Source organism: Danio rerio, chromosome 20, assembly GCF_052040795.2.
Source record: "Danio rerio strain M-AB ecotype USA chromosome 20, GRCz13ab, whole genome shotgun sequence".
Lineage (NCBI taxonomy): Eukaryota > Metazoa > Chordata > Actinopteri > Cypriniformes > Danionidae > Danio > Danio rerio.
This window is the reverse complement of record NC_141040.1, coordinates 41800682-41817772: the sequence shown is the minus strand read 5'-3', so window position 1 is coordinate 41817772 and position 17091 is coordinate 41800682. Positions and strand designations below refer to the sequence as shown.

The 17091-nt window shown below is 35.5% G+C and overlaps 2 protein-coding genes across 10 annotated transcripts in view; one reads left to right on the top strand and one right to left on the bottom strand.

The window, feature by feature from the left end:
• The window catches only part of aig1 (androgen induced 1), a 260128-nt gene that overhangs the window by 133083 nt on the left and 109954 nt on the right, over positions 1–17091 (bottom strand). The gene's annotated exons all lie outside the window — the stretch shown is intronic.
• The window catches only part of hivep2a (HIVEP zinc finger 2a), a 116318-nt gene that overhangs the window by 6941 nt on the left and 92286 nt on the right, over positions 1–17091 (top strand). For 4 of the 8 annotated variants that reach the window (XM_087297354.1, XM_087297359.1, XM_087297353.1 and 1 more), the window contains exons 1-2: positions 615–1077; positions 1499–1572. The gene's annotated coding sequence lies outside the window, so the exon portion shown is untranslated. Of the gene's footprint in view, positions 1–614; positions 1078–1498; positions 1573–17091 lie in introns of those variants that run through there. The other 4 variants (XM_087297356.1, XM_087297360.1, XM_087297355.1 and 1 more) reach the window with 1 other exon arrangement.

The window sequence follows — 17091 nt, the reverse complement described above, 5'->3', positions numbered from 1 at the left end:
TGCTATGCACAAAGATTTAGGCAGCCGCTGCGATCGGATACTATACCAAAGTCGGTGATCCGGGGTTGTTATAGACTGTACCAAAAAGCTGAGGACAGGGTGTGGGGGGTGAAATTACAGGAGTTTTCCGCAGGAAATAACAAAACGGGAGGGTGGCAGGAGATGGGTATGAAATACAGGAGACTCCCGGGAAAAACGGGAGTGTTGGCAGGTATGCCTTAGACACTGGGTAGACATTACATTTTGGTCACCTGACGTCATTATCTAAATCTAACCTAATATTAACATATTATGATGTTGTGTGCCTGCTGGGAACTGTTTGAAAATCTGGAATTTGAGATATTAATAAACAATCTAATTTAATCCTCAGTTTCATAGCATTAAAACATTAATTCTAGCTCTCTAACTTGCATCTTGATGTTAACAAAAAATGTAATCTTGTAAGGATGCTGGGAGGTGTGTGTGTGTTGTAATCCTGAGGCTGTCTTGAGAGTGTCAAGATGAGCCGGCGTCTGTGTTGACACCCCGCCAGAGTGCGAATGCTGCGCGTGACGTCCTCGCTCGCTTCAGCTGCACAACAGGAAATACTCACGGCCTCCCCTCCTTCCTGCTTTGAAAAAAAGAGGTAGTCTCTCTCTTGCTCGCTCGCGCTTACTCTCCTGCCCTTCTTTTCTTTCGTTTTCTGCAGCAGCAGGGGCAAGGCGAGACCTATTTTAATGCCTGCAGCCATTGCCAGTGTGCCTTCGCCTTGGCTGACACCTCCTTCGGACCATCCGGCCAATCAGAGCGCAGCTGCTTTCACCGAAGAAACATGATCGTTTTTTTCACTCTATTGCTCCTTTCTCTGAGCAAGTGAAGGTAGCTGGAGTGGGAGCAACCAAAAGAAAGAGTGCGCGATAGAGGAGGAGGGAGGAGGGAGAGAGAGTGAGAGAGAGAGAGAAGGCTGCAGACAGCGGTAGGGAAATAGCTTCTTGCACAGAACGTGAGCGAATGGTGATTGTACGGGCTTGTGCGACTGCCACAACAGAGAGGAAGGAGGTTTGGAGCCCCCTGAGGATCTCAAGGATGCCATGTCAGGTGAGCAGCTGACCTGGGCAGGCAGAGATAGCAGTGAGAAAAGAATGAGAATGAAAGTAAAGAACTGCTGGTTGTGTTGGGGTTGGTGCTTTTGCACTGCTTGTTTTTAAGTAGAGTCTGGCTGAAGTGACAGCTGGCTAGCGGACACTGACAGGAGATCTGACCACTGCTGGACATAAGTTCAGTAGCCTACGGGAACAAGTTTGTTAACCCACTGGCATACCTTTGCTGATGATGTGAAGTGATTAAATGCTGATAACTGCTTGCAGTAGATGACTTGGCATTATGAATACTGCTGCACATTTTTATTTTTTTTCATTAGTGTGTGTGTGTGTGTGTGTGTGTGTGTGTGTGTGTGTGTGTGTGTGCTTTAATGAAAACCAGTGTAGCATGCACTAATGACATTATCTTTTTCTGACAGGGTGTGTGAGGAGGGTGTGTACCTGGATTAGATTCCCGGGACCGTCAGGAAAAGAAAACCAAACACTGGGCATGGTATGTTTGAGATGCGTTGTTTTGTGTTTAAAGAACACTGTGGCAAAATTGTGTTGATTAGCATAAATAAGCACAAGTGTTTATGTTATGCTTATGGCGGGTATACTCAGAAGTTTGTAAAGCAGTGACATCATCGGTTTCTGTGTATTTGGTAAAGCTCCTCTAGAAACGTTTGCGCAAGGGTGTATTACTTGAAACCACGCTTCTTCTTTTAAACCTGCAGATTCTGGGCTTTGTTAATAGGACTGAATAATTAATAAGCAGGTAATTGAGTTAGGATAATTATTCATTATAAAATATGATGAATATCGCGCAACAGACCGATTTGGGAAGTATTTCTCCTGCTCTCATTAGTTTCAGTCAGTTTTGATGAACTTGCAGTCAACTTTGTTCAGGGCTGAGTTGGAGATAACAAAGAGAAGGAGTCAGTAGGCCAAAAATCTGAAAAGGGAAGTGAAAACAGTAAAAGTTGAACAAACTTTATTTTGATGGTCCCTTTAACACATTTTGTTGAATTTAAGTTACATTGCATTGACATACCAACTATATATAATTCTCATTAGATTATAAGTAGACTGTTAGGTTGGGGTTAGGGTTAGTGTAAGTTGACTATGCATGAGTTTGTATAAGATTCTGACAGTATGATAACCTCGGATAAAAATATCATGGTTTCACGGTAAAGTGATTACTACTCTAAAATATATTCTTTTTAAATGTCTGGGTAAAAAAACAAGAACTTTTTTCCCCTTTAAACACAATATATTTTATTGAGAAACATTTTAAATATTTTGGAACAGTAAACATGTCAGGCTAAATAATTCAAAGGAATCATTGGCTTCTGTTGTCTTCATTAGTTTCAAAAACACAGATTTATTTACAATTTAAAATGGCATCTTTGGACATTTTTTCTGCTGGAGATACTGTTGTTCTAAAAACAACATACCTTAGGAACGGTATGGCAGAAAATGTTGGCGTTTTTAAAAATTTGACTTTTCCAAACCGTGGTATACCTTGAAAACGCTTATCACCCCATGCTTAAAGTTGACATGTACTTGCAAAGTTTCTTATAGTCAGTTAAATGTCTGTTAAAGGAGCAGATATTAAGCAGACAGTCTACTAATACTCAAATCAGAAGTAATGGGTTGTATATATGGCTACAATGCAACTTTTAAACCACAAAATGTGCAATAGGGACCATCAAAATAAAGTCTGACCAACTTTTTTTTATCTATTCTAGATTACGGTTATTTTGCATGTGTTGTTTTGGTGGAGATTTTTGAGGTAGGCCTAAAATGCTGCATGTGTCCTGTGCCACTCTTTGTGTATAGGCCAGACCTCTTCTGTTTTTCTTTCTTTCAGTTTCCCTCGACCATATGCTCGGCATACAAAGAGCTGTTTGTGACTCTACATAGTTTGCACTGTAAAAATAGATATATAAAACATTGATAACCATCAGGCACTGCACAAGCCTGCCAGTGGATCAACAAAAACCGAGGCACGAGCAACGCTGAGCAAATTGTACAACTATAAAAGTAAATTGAATGTGTGTTGGTTGATTCAGGGTGTGGTGAAGTCATTTCTGTTTTGGTGGGTCTTTGTCGATGTGCAGCTCGGTGTTTAGCACCAGGCCGTAGGTAGTGTGTGAACTGTTATGTCTGTCTGGACCAGAGTATTGTGGGTGGCAAGTGTTGTTGATCCATGCCTGAAGCAATTCAGTGATGTAACCACAGTTTGCTCGAGGTGATGAAGCAGACGGGCCGTTGAACTTTTCTGTTTGTGTTTAGTCTGCACAGTTCAGGTAATGTTAAGCAACTATTTTTAATCGATTCTTCATTTTTTTTTTTTTGAGGTTAAGAGGGTTTGTCGTGCCAGTGTTTATCAGTCTGGGTTAAATGGCATTTGATTGCTCGACTTCTATTGGCTAGGAGTGTTGTGATGCTCTTTGCTGATTTAAGGTGACAGTGAAGTGCCCTTTAGACATTATACACTGTGGTAATTGGAAAAAACAGGCAGCCCCTGGAAGGAAGGCAGCTGTATGGCAGTCTGTGAGTGGCATGTGAGTTTGCCCTTGTTTACCTCAAGGAGTGTGACCATTGTTGACATGGAGAGGTCAACAGGTCATTGGGCCAATCCTCTGTTATAGGAAGTAGAGTTTATGTTTGGGTCAAAATAACAAAGGTGATGAGAGGAACAGGGTAAGAGTGTTTTTAGTGTGGAAAAGTGTGTTTACATTTGGACTTGCTGTCATAATTTAGATTTACTGCTTACGGTGCAACAAGCTAACATAAATCAACATATATATATATATATATATATATATATATATATATATATATATATATATATATATATATATATATATATATGAAGTCAGAATTATTAGCTCCCCTGAATAATTAAGCCACCTGTTTATTTTTTCCCCCAATTTCTGTTTAACGAAGAGAAACATTTTTCAACACATTTCTAAGCAAAATAGTTTTAATAACTCATTTCTAATGACTAATTTATTTTATCTTTGCCATGATGACAGTAAATAATAATTTACTAGATATTTTTCTTGACACTTTTATACAGCTTAAAGTGACATTACTTAACTAGGTTAACTAACTAGGTTAATTTGGTTATTTAGGCAGGTTAGGGTAATTAGGCAAGTTACTGTATAACGATGGTTTGTCCTGTAGACTATTGAAAAAATTTATAGCTTAAAGGGGCTAATAATTTTGCCCTTAAAATGTTTTTTTTATTTTATTTAAAACTGGTTTTATTATAGCCGAAACAAAACAAAAAAAAAAAAAATATTTTCAGACATACAGTGAAAATTCTGTTAAACATAATTTAGGAAATATTTCAAAAAGAAAAACAAATTCAAAGGGGGCGAATAATTCTGACTTCAACTGTACTGTATATAGTTTGCATTGTATGAGTGCTAGATATTGTTATTGAAGGATGGAACAGATTTTAAATAATATTTTAAGAAATATTCTCAAAGAGTTCTCAAAAGGTTTCAGTGATCAGGAAGCATTGGTAATTTTACTGAAAAGTAAAGGCTCGTATTGTATTACAGTTTTGTTTTGATTCACTACAAAGTACTGATTCATACGTGTCTTTTGTTAGTGAATCGAATCGATTGTGTTCTTTTAATTCACCTAAAAATACTGACTGGCCTGTAAGAGTAATTTGTTAGTGAATCAAAGTACTGTCCATTGATTGATTCATCCAACAATACTGACTGGCCTGCAAGAATCATTTGTAAATGAATTGAACTACACTGGTTCTGTTTATTATTTTTTTATTCACCTAAACATGCTGGTTCGTAAGAGTCAATTGTTAGTGAATCACACTACACAGGTTGTGCAGTTTTCTTTTGATTCATCTAAAAATTACTGACAGGCTTGTAAGAGTAATTTCTTAGTGAATCAAAGTACTATCCATTGGTTGATTCATCCAAAGAAACACTAGCTTGCAAGAATCATTTGTTAGTGAATCGAACTACACTGGTCGTGCTGCACAACCATAAAAATTGATTCACTTAAAAGTACCAGCTCAAAAGAATCATTTGTTTTTTGATTCACTAAAAAGTACCAGTTCAAAAATATGTCAGACTACAATGGCAAGTGTCTACAAGTGTCATTTGGTCATTGCAGTTTTTTTAAATAAAATTTTCATTGTATTAAAAGTGAAATGTCGAGTGGGAAGCACACTGTTTTTGGTCACATAAGTATTGTCTCTGGTGTTTCATGGTCAAATTTAAAAAAGATTTTTAAGCATTCTTTCAACATCACATTCTTGTGTCACCTATGAATACAGGTTGAACTTTTGACCAGGGTCAGCATGATGTCACTTATTCAGAAGAACAACAGTCCAGTAATAACAAGTCAGCATGCATTTTGACTAATACTTACAGGCAATCTGTGCACCAGTTTTTCAGCTAAATGTGGCTATGAAGGATTTTTGTACCATAAAAATGGCCCCGGTCAGGGCATCAGCTGACCTGTGTTTGTCTCTATACATAGTGCATGACACTTTCATCCTATTGAGGGGGTGTCAGGTCAGGGATCCTCCATCAAAGGCAATAAGGTCAGAGCTGTCAATGATGTCAACAGTTCTCAAGAAAGACGTGTTTCCCGCCTATAGCTCTTTAATCTTTTATGTCTACAATTAGTCTATGATAAAAGGCCCTTGATTGATGCATAAGCTGTGTGAAATCTCTCTGAATGGTTATCAGGTAAGCATTATGTCGCAGACTAGGAGAAAGCAATTAACAATTGAACGAAATTGTGTGGAAAAATAAAATTTATATAATTATTACATCTATGCAAATTTGTCTTACACCTCCAATCATTAAGCAGTCCAGCAGTCAAATCAATGAAAGATTTAAGATGTGGTTTGCGCACTGCGTTGCTATTTTCAGACCAAAGCAACCCTAATTTTTCCAGTTTGCACCACGTTGTTTAAATAGCAAATCCATTTGCGCTGCTTTGTGGACTCATGGGTGTGCCTATCAAGAATCAAGGTGTGTTAAGGCGCATTGTTGGCATGTTGCTTTTTTGAGGACCAGCTGAAATCAGTTTTGGAAGAAATATTTGTGCTTGACAAACAAAAGTATATATGTACAGTAGGCTAATGGATGTCTTCAGTGGAGTGTGTACAACACCGTAAAAGTAAAGAGAAAGTAAAGAGGCAAAATGGAGAAGGCTTGTTCCTTATCCTCGCACGGCAGATGGTCTGTTTAACTATTTCTTGTTAGTGAAGCGTTCAGTTTTTGCACTTACAAATTCCGCCATTCAAATAGCAAATGCGCCATGGCACGACACAACTGACTCTTAAGGGAATGAGAGATGAAACTCTGATTGGTTTAATGCACTTTATTCTCAAAACACAGCCATAACTCATTAAGAGAATAAGTATAACCCTATTAGACCATGCGCTGCTGCACAAACCTTCCATCCTTAAAATAGCATTAGTGGATTCGGGCACACCTTGCACCATTCGCTTTAGACTTTGCGCTTAGATCATTAAAATGGAGCCCATAGTTTTAATAAAACATTTATTATTTTCGATTTGTTTATTAGCCTATTTAAAAGCATTACAAATCATTTAAAATGTAGATATTGCATTATAATAAAACATAGAAAACAAATTGAGTGATATAAGAAGCTGTTTTACTTTATGATTAAAAGGGTGTATTTTAGAACCATTGACCCCCATGACTGGAATTGTTCTGGGTAGAAGTTAGGTTTAATCAATTGGAGTGGGATAATGGCAATTTAAAGCATGAAGTAATTTTTTTTAATCTAAAAAAGCAAAAAAAAAAAAAAAAAAAAAAAAAACTACATTACAGTAAAGCAGTTTTAAAGGAAGCAGAAAATAATTTTTATTTAGTAAATGTTATAACCTAAGAAATGTATTCTGGTTTTCTTTAGTTTCTATACATATCAGTCTGGTTATAATAATAATAATACATGTTGATATTGTAATGTTTTAATAATAAACACTGACATTTTTTTCTAAACTTTATTTTTATATTTATATATAGACCATTTTATTGTGGTCATGTCATTGGCCTATGAACATTTTCTGCTTGTTATCTGTAACTGTAACAAGACGCAATTTAATCATAACTTCAGGTTTAAAGAGCTATTATAGCATTATTTATCAATATGTGGCTCTTTTTGGATTCTCGGAAGCTATAGAAATGAAAAATGTACAACAGGAAATACGCTGGGACCATTGTTTTTGTTTGCATCCATCAAAATGGTGTATATTAGCTATAATCAGATTCGATTTAATTCTGTTTAATCAACCAGCCGTCATTGCCAAGGTTCCAATGTTTTCTTTTTTTCTAAAGAAGATACCAGCAGATGGAAATGCATTTTTGTGGTTCACTAAACATAATGGTGCAAATTTTGCTGAAGGAGCTTAACTGCTATATATTTAATGTATTCAGAGTCTTATAGTGTGCACTATGAAACAAACTCCATCTTTGAGACGTAGTTGTGTAAGTAGTACAGCATAATTTACCCAGATGCACTGCCTGTTTATAGTTCCTTTATGCTATCTGATATCACTTAAATCCTTCCTTGATACATTTAGTCATCCATTAGCCATTAAGTGGAGGACGCGGTCTAGTATGAGCGATCGACTTAGTAAAACATGCAACACAGCAAAATCACTATGCATGATGATTATATGAATCTTTCCCCTGTCAGCAGTTGAGCCTATAATGTTAATGGAGGATCTTGCTCATCACAAGAGTGCAATCTCAATGATGACCGCTTGTGATCTGAACGACAGCAGGGGTTCCAGACCTCATAGATGACTCAAGGTCAAGAAAAAAACAGGAACTATCGGTCAGCCCGCTGCTTTTGTATGAACCCCACTGAAGACAATACACAAAAGCCCCCTAAAGCAGCAATGCATACTCTGTTTCTATGGGAACCTATCAGAACTCTGCTTTGTCCTTGACGGAATCAGATGGATAGAGAAGCTGTATTAGTGGAGCTTAGAAGAGAGAGAAGCAGACATAAAAAGCAGGAAACCGAATGTGTGGAAATGAATGGACACACATATACTCGGACTTTCAGTGAATTTGAACTCAGTGGGGAGACTCTCGACCCTCACCTTTTGCTCTGATTGATTCGTCTGTATTGATTCCATACATTAAGAATTTATTATGCTGCTTGACATGTCTGCAGATTACAGCCGACTATTTAGATAACGGCAAAAAAAAAAAAAAAAAGACAACAGTGTATTGGGTCAGATAAAGGTTTCCAGCTCGCACATACACTCGTAAAGAATGAAACACACGGCGCACAGGGACCAAAAGCAGTCTCATCTTTCCCAAGCAGAACAATAGTATGTGCAGGTGTTTCATCTGATCGAAATAGAGCACCCAACCACCCACACACACATACAGTTATACAAAGACACACGGAAACTCGTACGTACGCACCGACGAGCACACACATACACTCTCATTCACTTAAACCGTTTACGAGTAACCACGCATGGAGCGCACCTTGCTCTGACACACAGTGATATGTTAGATCGAGTTATGGAAAATAGGTTAACAGAGTTGTTACCCTAAAATGAAAACTCTTTCGTCATTTTTGTATTTAGCTCTCATATCGTTCCAAACCAGTGTGACTGTCTGTTTTCCATGGAACAGTAAAGGAGCTATTTTGACTAATGTTTTGGTCGCTGCTTGTGTAATTGTACTGAATTGGGCCTGGAACATCTCAAGCTTCAAAAATAAGCAGCAAATGCGATTATAAATGTAGTTACCTATGTGCCATATTTAAGAAACTAGGGTCTTTGAGACTGGAAGATATTATTCACTGATTTTTGTTGCGTTAATTTCATTGAATCTCTGAGGAGAACCAGATTAGTGGGATTCAAACTGCCTTTGTGAAATGAATTAGCCAATTCACTGAAAATAAGTGATTCAAAGAATAGTTTGCTTCTAAATCAGCCATTGTTTCTCTTATTAGGTCTAATTTTTACTTTTAAATGACATGGGGCACTTTTCCAAATTTGGACCCCATTTACTTTATATTTCAATTATGAAAAAAAAAAAATCTTGATTAACTAAAACGTCCAAGCAAAATAAAAAACAGTGTGGCACAATTTATTTGGAATAACTATTCCTTACAACAGACCACAAATATACACTGGTACAACCTTGGAGACTTATTTGGTTAGTCTAATAGTTTATACATTGACATTGTCACATGTTAATCTGGCACACTGCTTGCATGCTGCAATATTGATTGAAAATTAAGAATGTATTCATAGGGTTTTTGTACATCATCATTGTGCAGTAAGGCTACAATAGTTAACATTAGTCTAAAATCTTAAATGATGAAAACCACAAAAAACTTTAATGTTAATTTGTTAATTAATGCTTAATGACTAGGGCCAGACAGAATCTGCAGACATTCTGTTCAGAATTTTGTAAAACAAAATTATGTGAAATGATTACTGTGAGTATCACAACCAAAAACTTAAAAAAAAAAAAAAACCTTTTTAACTTATTTAATGTTTACGATGCAAAATACAATTAGATCCACTTATATGGTAAACAAAGCAAGTCTCACGTAATATATCTACTAAAAGACAAAATATATAACTTTACAAACTGTATTGTGATTAAATCATATGAACATTTTCATATTAGTCGATAATATTTATGACATTATTTAAAAAACGGAATATAAAATTACACATGCTAATAAATAGACTCAATGATTGGCTAAAAATCTGCAGACTTCTGCGTGCACAGATTTCATCTGGGCCTACTAATGATGTGTTAAATTGTAATGCAGTAAATCTGGCTTTTTAGCCTAGATTTTAGCCTATCTAACATTTACTAATGAGACTTTTGCTTTTGCAAATTTAATTTGGTTGAAACATTTGTTTACTCGGTACATGAAAACACAGTAAAGCAATACACAATCTTTTTTTTTGTTACGATACTTTTTTAAGTAACTTTTTCGGAGCTAAGGTCTAAAATATGATAAAAACTGTGGTAAAATCAGAAAATTTGATGTGGTCATAAGCAGTGTTGGGTAAGTTACTTGAAAAAAGTAATAAATTACACATGACTGATTTCGGCTGGAAAATTGTAATCTGATTACATTACTAATTACTTCATGTAAAAAAATAATCAGATTATTAATTACTTTAAAGTTACTGATCAAAATACAAAATAAGCTGCAGCTCTTTCAGTCATTTAATATTCGCTGAGAAACAATTTTAGTGGGTTGATCACAGCAGCTTGACATATTCAAAAGACTAAAAGAGTTCGCCCAAAACTTAAAATTCTCTCACCATTTACTTGTTCCAGACCTGTTTGTCTTTTTTTTTTTATTTAACAATAATGAAGACATTTAGAAGAAAAACTGTAACCTGTAACCCCTGACATCCATAGTATGAAAAAACACTGCAGTGTTTAGGTGTGTATGTGCGCTCCCAATATGTGCATATGCAAAAGACGCGATATATGAATGGCCCCATAAGCAGATACGCATCTCTTCACTTTCAGAAGAGACTTTCACACCTGATCTTGCACAAAAATTTTATTTAGCCTGTTTAGTTAGGCCGCTATGTTTTTGGGCGCCGGTGTCCTCCTTGGTGACAAGTGTTGTGGTAGAATGGTTTCAGTTCTAGTGCTGAACAAGTTGCTGGTTGAGTTTAAAGCAGTCAAAAGTTCTTTAGACTGCATTCTTTGTTTTTACGCTAAATTAAATCAAAGTAATGTATATATAAAACTAATATAATGTATATATAAAGTAATGTAAATATAAAAACTATATTTGTACTGCAGTTTTAACATTACTAAATAAAGTAACGCAATTACATTGACTTTAGTGACTGTAATCAAATTACACAAAGTTAAAATGTAATTCGTTACATTAATGCGTTCCTCAAAAATGTAATTAGAATATAGTAACGCATTATTGTGCAATACGTTACACCCAACTCATAAGCCTAAGAACCAGACAGATCAGTAAGAAGCTCATCAGTCCAATGAATGAGCGAATTTGGGTTTGCGAACTGGATCAACCAATTAATTGAAGAAAACAAAAAGAATTATTTATTCACTTCTGTCTCAAACATTCTCATGAACAATAAAATGAATAACAACATTCTTTAAACAAATCTACATTGATCTACTTGTAACAAAGTGCATGTTCTGTAGATTACTTTTGTCATTTTGGACCCCATTTACTTACATTACATATAAAATATACATGCAGTTGAAGTCAAAATAATTAGCCCTCATGCGATTTTTTTTTCTTATTCATATATTTCCCAAATTATGTTTAACAGATCAAGGAATTTTTTGTGAGAGTATTTGCTATAATATTTTTTCTTCTGAAGAAAGTTTTTTTTTTTTTTTAATTTGTTTTATTTTAGCTGGAATTAAAAAAGTTTTTAATTTTTATGGTCAAAATTATTAGCCTTTTTAAGCAATATTTTTCAGATTGGCTACAGAACAAATCATTGTTATACAATGACTTGCCTAATTACACTAACTTGCCTAATTAACCTAGTTAAGCCTTTAAATGTCACTTTAAGCTGTACAGAAGTGTCTTGAAAAATATCTAGTCAAATATTATGTACTGTCATCATGGCAAAGATAAAAGAAATCAGTTATTAGATATTAGTTATTAAAACTATTATGTTCAAAAATGTGTTGAAAAAGCACTTTCTGTTAAACAGATTATAAATAAAATGAATAAAAAGTAGAAGTATATAAAAATATGCAGGGTGGGTAATAATTCAGCAGGGCCAATAATTCTGACTTCAACTGTATGTAAATGAACTATACCTTTAAATAACATTGTATTGTACATTGTATTTATGTGGCCTGTTTTTCTGCCAGCCAGTACAGTAGACATTCAGCAGGTCAAGGCCCCTCAGCTGATCTATTCTTCCTCATGCCACTTCCAGATAACAGAGCATTTGAATTTGAATAGGCCAGAATTGGACAACAAGCGTGCATACTGCTGTTTCCTGTAGCCGGGCAGAGGCGAGGCGAGGTGAGCGGCGTGTGTCAGTAGGCAAAGCACATGGAAAGCAGCGAGAGAGCGAGCAGGAACTGTCCTGTCTTGCTCTCCCACACATCGCGCCGCACGCTGCATGCTGTGCGCAGGCACAGACTTGAAAAACGCCCTCTTTTCGCTTCCTTCTCTTTGTCAATGCAAATCGCGCACCGTCCAAAAGCTGCACCGCTGCAACGGAGCACGCTTCCTGTTCGACAAGGTGCAGCGAGAGCTTCTGCAAAGGTGGAAGGATGTGTGTGGAGATGACGACGGGCCTGTGGCTTTCATGCCCACCAGTTTGCCACATGCAAGTGTTGCGTGCGGGCGATCAGCTGTCTCGATAAAGTCAGACGGCGATGGCTGTTTCTGGCATGGCATTGCAACACAGTAAGAGACCCATTAGATTTGAGCCGGGTTCAAGTGATGCGTATCTCCCTGTATCTCTCAGGCTCCCTCTGTGAACCGCTATCTTACTCCGGATGTGTGTCAAAGCTGGACAAAGAAGCACTTTTGTGATGCCTCTTTACATCAATCTGTCTATCTAAAGATGACCTCAGAATGCATCACTGATGTTAATGAAAACTGGGTAATAACTAGGTACTATACCTTTAATCTAGCATTGAACATTACTTTAACCCTTTAACTGCCCCACCAAGAATTTTTTTTTTTGAATTACCTTTTTTAACTCCCAATGTCTCTTGTTACCTCACATGCTTTCTTTTTGTTGTTGTTGTTTTTTTACAATAAAACCAAAATCAAGTGCGGAAGTGCAACAGGATTATGTGTAAACCATTATTTAAATTAACCATTTAAATATATAAAATTTAAAGCAATCATTCTTTAAATGACTTTAACAGTGATTTGGTCAAAATGGTCAACCATGCAGGCAGTTAAAAGGTTAAGGGGATAGTTCACTCAAAATTTAAAATTTACTCACCATTTACTTTGTGGTTGTAAGTTTTTATGAATTTATTTCTTCTGTTGAACGCAAAAAAAAAAAAAGATATTCTGAAGCTTTGTTGGGTGTAACTATTTATAAAGTAACTAGTTACTGTAATTCTGATGAAAATGAAAGGTAAGAGATTACTTTTGATTTTTAGCTTTTCTTAAATACTGTATATCAATTCAGAGAAGTGGGGTAACTTTTTTGTTCTACAAAAATATAATTCTATTTTTGAACTAAAGATTGGACATTTGTCCAAAAACTGAACAGTTGCCATGAAACATTGAATGAAGTAAGAAAGTAATGATGATATTTGGCAAAAATAAAATGTACTGTAAGTTTAAGAAATGTTTCAAGTTTTGATACATATAATGTTTAACTTATTATTTTTTTAATTAATGAATTAAAGAAGTTTAATTTATATTGTCAATGCAATGTATATACACACCCTAGCTGATTGGTGGAAAAGAGACAGAGTGATAATATGGGGATGATTAGGAGGCCATGATGGACAGAGGCCAGTGGGCAAATTTGGCCAGGATGCAGGGGTTAAACCCCTCCCCTTTTGCAAAGGACATTGTGGGATTTTTAATGACCTCGGTTTAACATCTTATCCAAAAGATGGCACTAACTAAGCAGTATAGAGTCCCCATCAATATACTGGGGCATTAGGCTACACAGACCACAGGTTGAACGCATACTGCTGGTCTAACACCACTTCCAACAGCAACCTAGCTTTCCCTTGTGGTCTCCCATAGCAACCTAGCTTTCCCATGTGGTCTCCCATCCAGGTACTGACCAGCAGCAGTCCTGCTTAGCTTCAGTGGGCGACCATGTAAAAGTTGCAGAGAGCTAGCTGCAGAAATTAAATTTGAATTGTTGGGTGAAATCAAGAAAAGTAATTTAAATAATTTTCTAAATTAGTAATTAATTACTTTTTTGAAGTATCCTATCAAATTGCCATACAAACCAGTAGCCATTGACAATGTAGAAAAATTATAATAGTCAAGGGCTGATGCTTACCAACATTTCTTTGTAAATCATCCTATATGTTTAACAAAAGTAGTTTAAAACCACTTGAATGTGAGGAAATGGTGAGGAAATGTTCATTTTTGTGTAAACTGTCCTTTTATTTTATTTAATTACCTTATTTAACCCAATAGTTTTCTATAGGTAAGTACATGTTTTAGTTAAATCGAGTGCACGTCCTGAAAATCTACATAATTGGATTACTAACATCATTCCATTACTAAATCCCAGTATGCAGATTACTAAAATAGCACCAGATGGCCTTGAAATCAAAGACTGTTGTCATTTAAAATTTCCGGTAATTGCTTTATACTCACACAATCTGTTTTAATCACTTGCAGGTTTTCAGTTCACTTTATGTACCTAGATATCTGTTCCTACATTTTTAAGTCATTTTCCTGATTTATTTTTATTTTTTGGTAATTATTCCTGATGCTGGAATATGTTTGTATCCTATTTACTGTATCGAGTTGCTCATCAAAATGACTTTTTGGCAGTGGTTTGTCAGAACATAAGAAAAGCCTGATTGGGGGTTATTCAAGGAGAGCTGTGTTTTTACTCTCTCTTTTCCTGTGGCGCTGCTAGAACAGGTGGTGAGATGAGCTCAGTAGCATTGGTTGGCAGAGGCTGTTGGTTGAGTTGGTGAGGTGGCAGCTGCGTTGAGCACTGAGCAAAAAGTAGCGCTTCCCCCTCCCTCCTTCCCTCCCCGCCTCACTTTCAGCACACCCACGTGCCACCAGCCGAAAAAGAGCTGCTCTCGCCCCACTCTCGCTGCCACGGGATGAGGTGTAGTAAGTGGGCAATTGGGGGAGAGTGGTGTTGCAATCAGTGCAATAGAGAGATTTTAGTGTAGGTCAGTGGAATGTTCGTTAACAATAATCTTGTTTATATATTTCTTGTTAATGGTAACAACTAAATTATTATGGAATTCCATTTGATTTAATAACAGGGATAAATCTGGGATATTTCACCAAATATTGATTTGAAATGTAAACAATTACTAGAAAAATTATCCGATAATTAACAGTTTATGTATTTTGTGATTCACATGTATTTTTCTGTTTATTTATGGTTATTAATTGTGGGACCTTGATTGCTGTTCTGTCAACCTTTGATGTTGAAAACTGAACTGTGCAGTTTAACAGAGGGAATTTAATTAATATTTTAGTTGTTTGAAACAATATATTGTTTAAGAAATAATATACCACATATAGAATTAAGTTTGTAAAATAACAGAAAAAGCAGTATATTACTGGCAGTTTATTGTCCTGTAATTTACAACACTAACCTTTTAATCACTTAAAACCAGTGTTGTTCTAGTTATAAAAATATTAACTAGATAAAATTACTAGTTACTTCATTCAAAAAACTCAACTACTTTATTGATTACGCACACCAAAAAGTAATGCATTACTGTTAAAATAATTTTTGAGTTACTTTTCCAAAGAACTTTTTTAATGCTCCCATAAATAACGTCACTTAAGTGCTGCATGGAGAATACACTGTTGATCAACTTCACAGTTTTAATTAACTTGCATGTTTGCATAAACTAAAACACAAGACAGGCTTAAACAAAAGTATATTTTAAACACAAATTTGTTTACAGTAAGTCAGACCAGCAGCATAGTAATAAAATATCACAAGGTGATAAACCAGCTGAATAATATATTCAGAAACAAAAAAGCAAAAACTAAAGTTGCTTCAACTTTATAAAAGTTTGTATCTAACCCTTAAACATGTTCCTTCACAGCTTGAGTATGAAAACTAGCTACAATATACAACAAACACAAAAGCTTCATGAAATACATAAATGAAAGTAATCTGAATTATCATTCAGAATCAATTTGGTGAAACTCAGCACCAAAAAACCTGCTATTACAGACAGCCATAAATTTCATGCGTTTTAAACAAAACAAAAATACAACAGCTGCCTAAAAATTTTATTTATGAGCAATTGTCAAACTAACCACAAATTAAACGTAGTATGTCAGCAACTTATGGAAAGTAAGCTGTGTATCTTTTAAGTGCAAAATCTGCTGTTGTGTGCAAATGTGAGCTTATTTATTTGAAACAATAAACATAGTAATATTAGTAATTGTAAATAATAATAGTAATGTTAATAGTCTCTTGCACACGCACACTTGGTCTACCTCGCATGCATACAGCCTTATACATCTTCTTTACAGCGGTTGGTTGGCATCCACCAATCCCACAATGCTTCACCGCTGTAAATAGGAAGATGTAGGCTAGACTGCAGCCAAAATTAATTAATTTACAAAGTAATGGACAAACGTTGGGCTGGGTGATTTGGCATAAAATCAAAATCATGATTAATTGAATATTTTAACTCGATTTTGATTAATGAACGGTTATTTTATTTATTTATTTTTGCCCTTTCTGGACCACCTACACTCGTTAACTCTTCATTGCTGACCAATCACAGAGCTTGCACTATATGCATCATCGCAACGTGTAGCTAAATTTTTTGAGAGGTCACCATCGGTATCATTCACAGCGAGGGGTAAGCAAGGGGCGTGAAGGCTGAAGAAATTGACCTGGAAACATTAGATCAATTATAGGTTCTGAATGTCGATTTCGATTACTTTTTGATTAATCGCCCAGCCCAAGACAAACACATCATATTGTAACGATAATTAATATATTTAAAACATAATGCGTTAAAGTATTAGTTACTGTCTAAAGTAATGTCGTTACAGTAACACATTACTAACAGCGCGTTATTGCCCAACACTTCTTAAAAATAATAAAATCTCAATAAAAGTATCATTTTCAAACTTTTCAACATCAAATGTTGATCCCATAATGCAATGAAGTTACCATAATGCAATTCTAAAGCATAAATAAATGAAAAAAAAAAGAAATCACAAAATATGGGAAATTAAAGGATATTAAATGGGGTTTTACTTTTAAGGATGTTGTTAGTATTTTAGTATATGCTAAATAATTAGTTTTATTCTAAACTTAGAAGAAATGTTATTA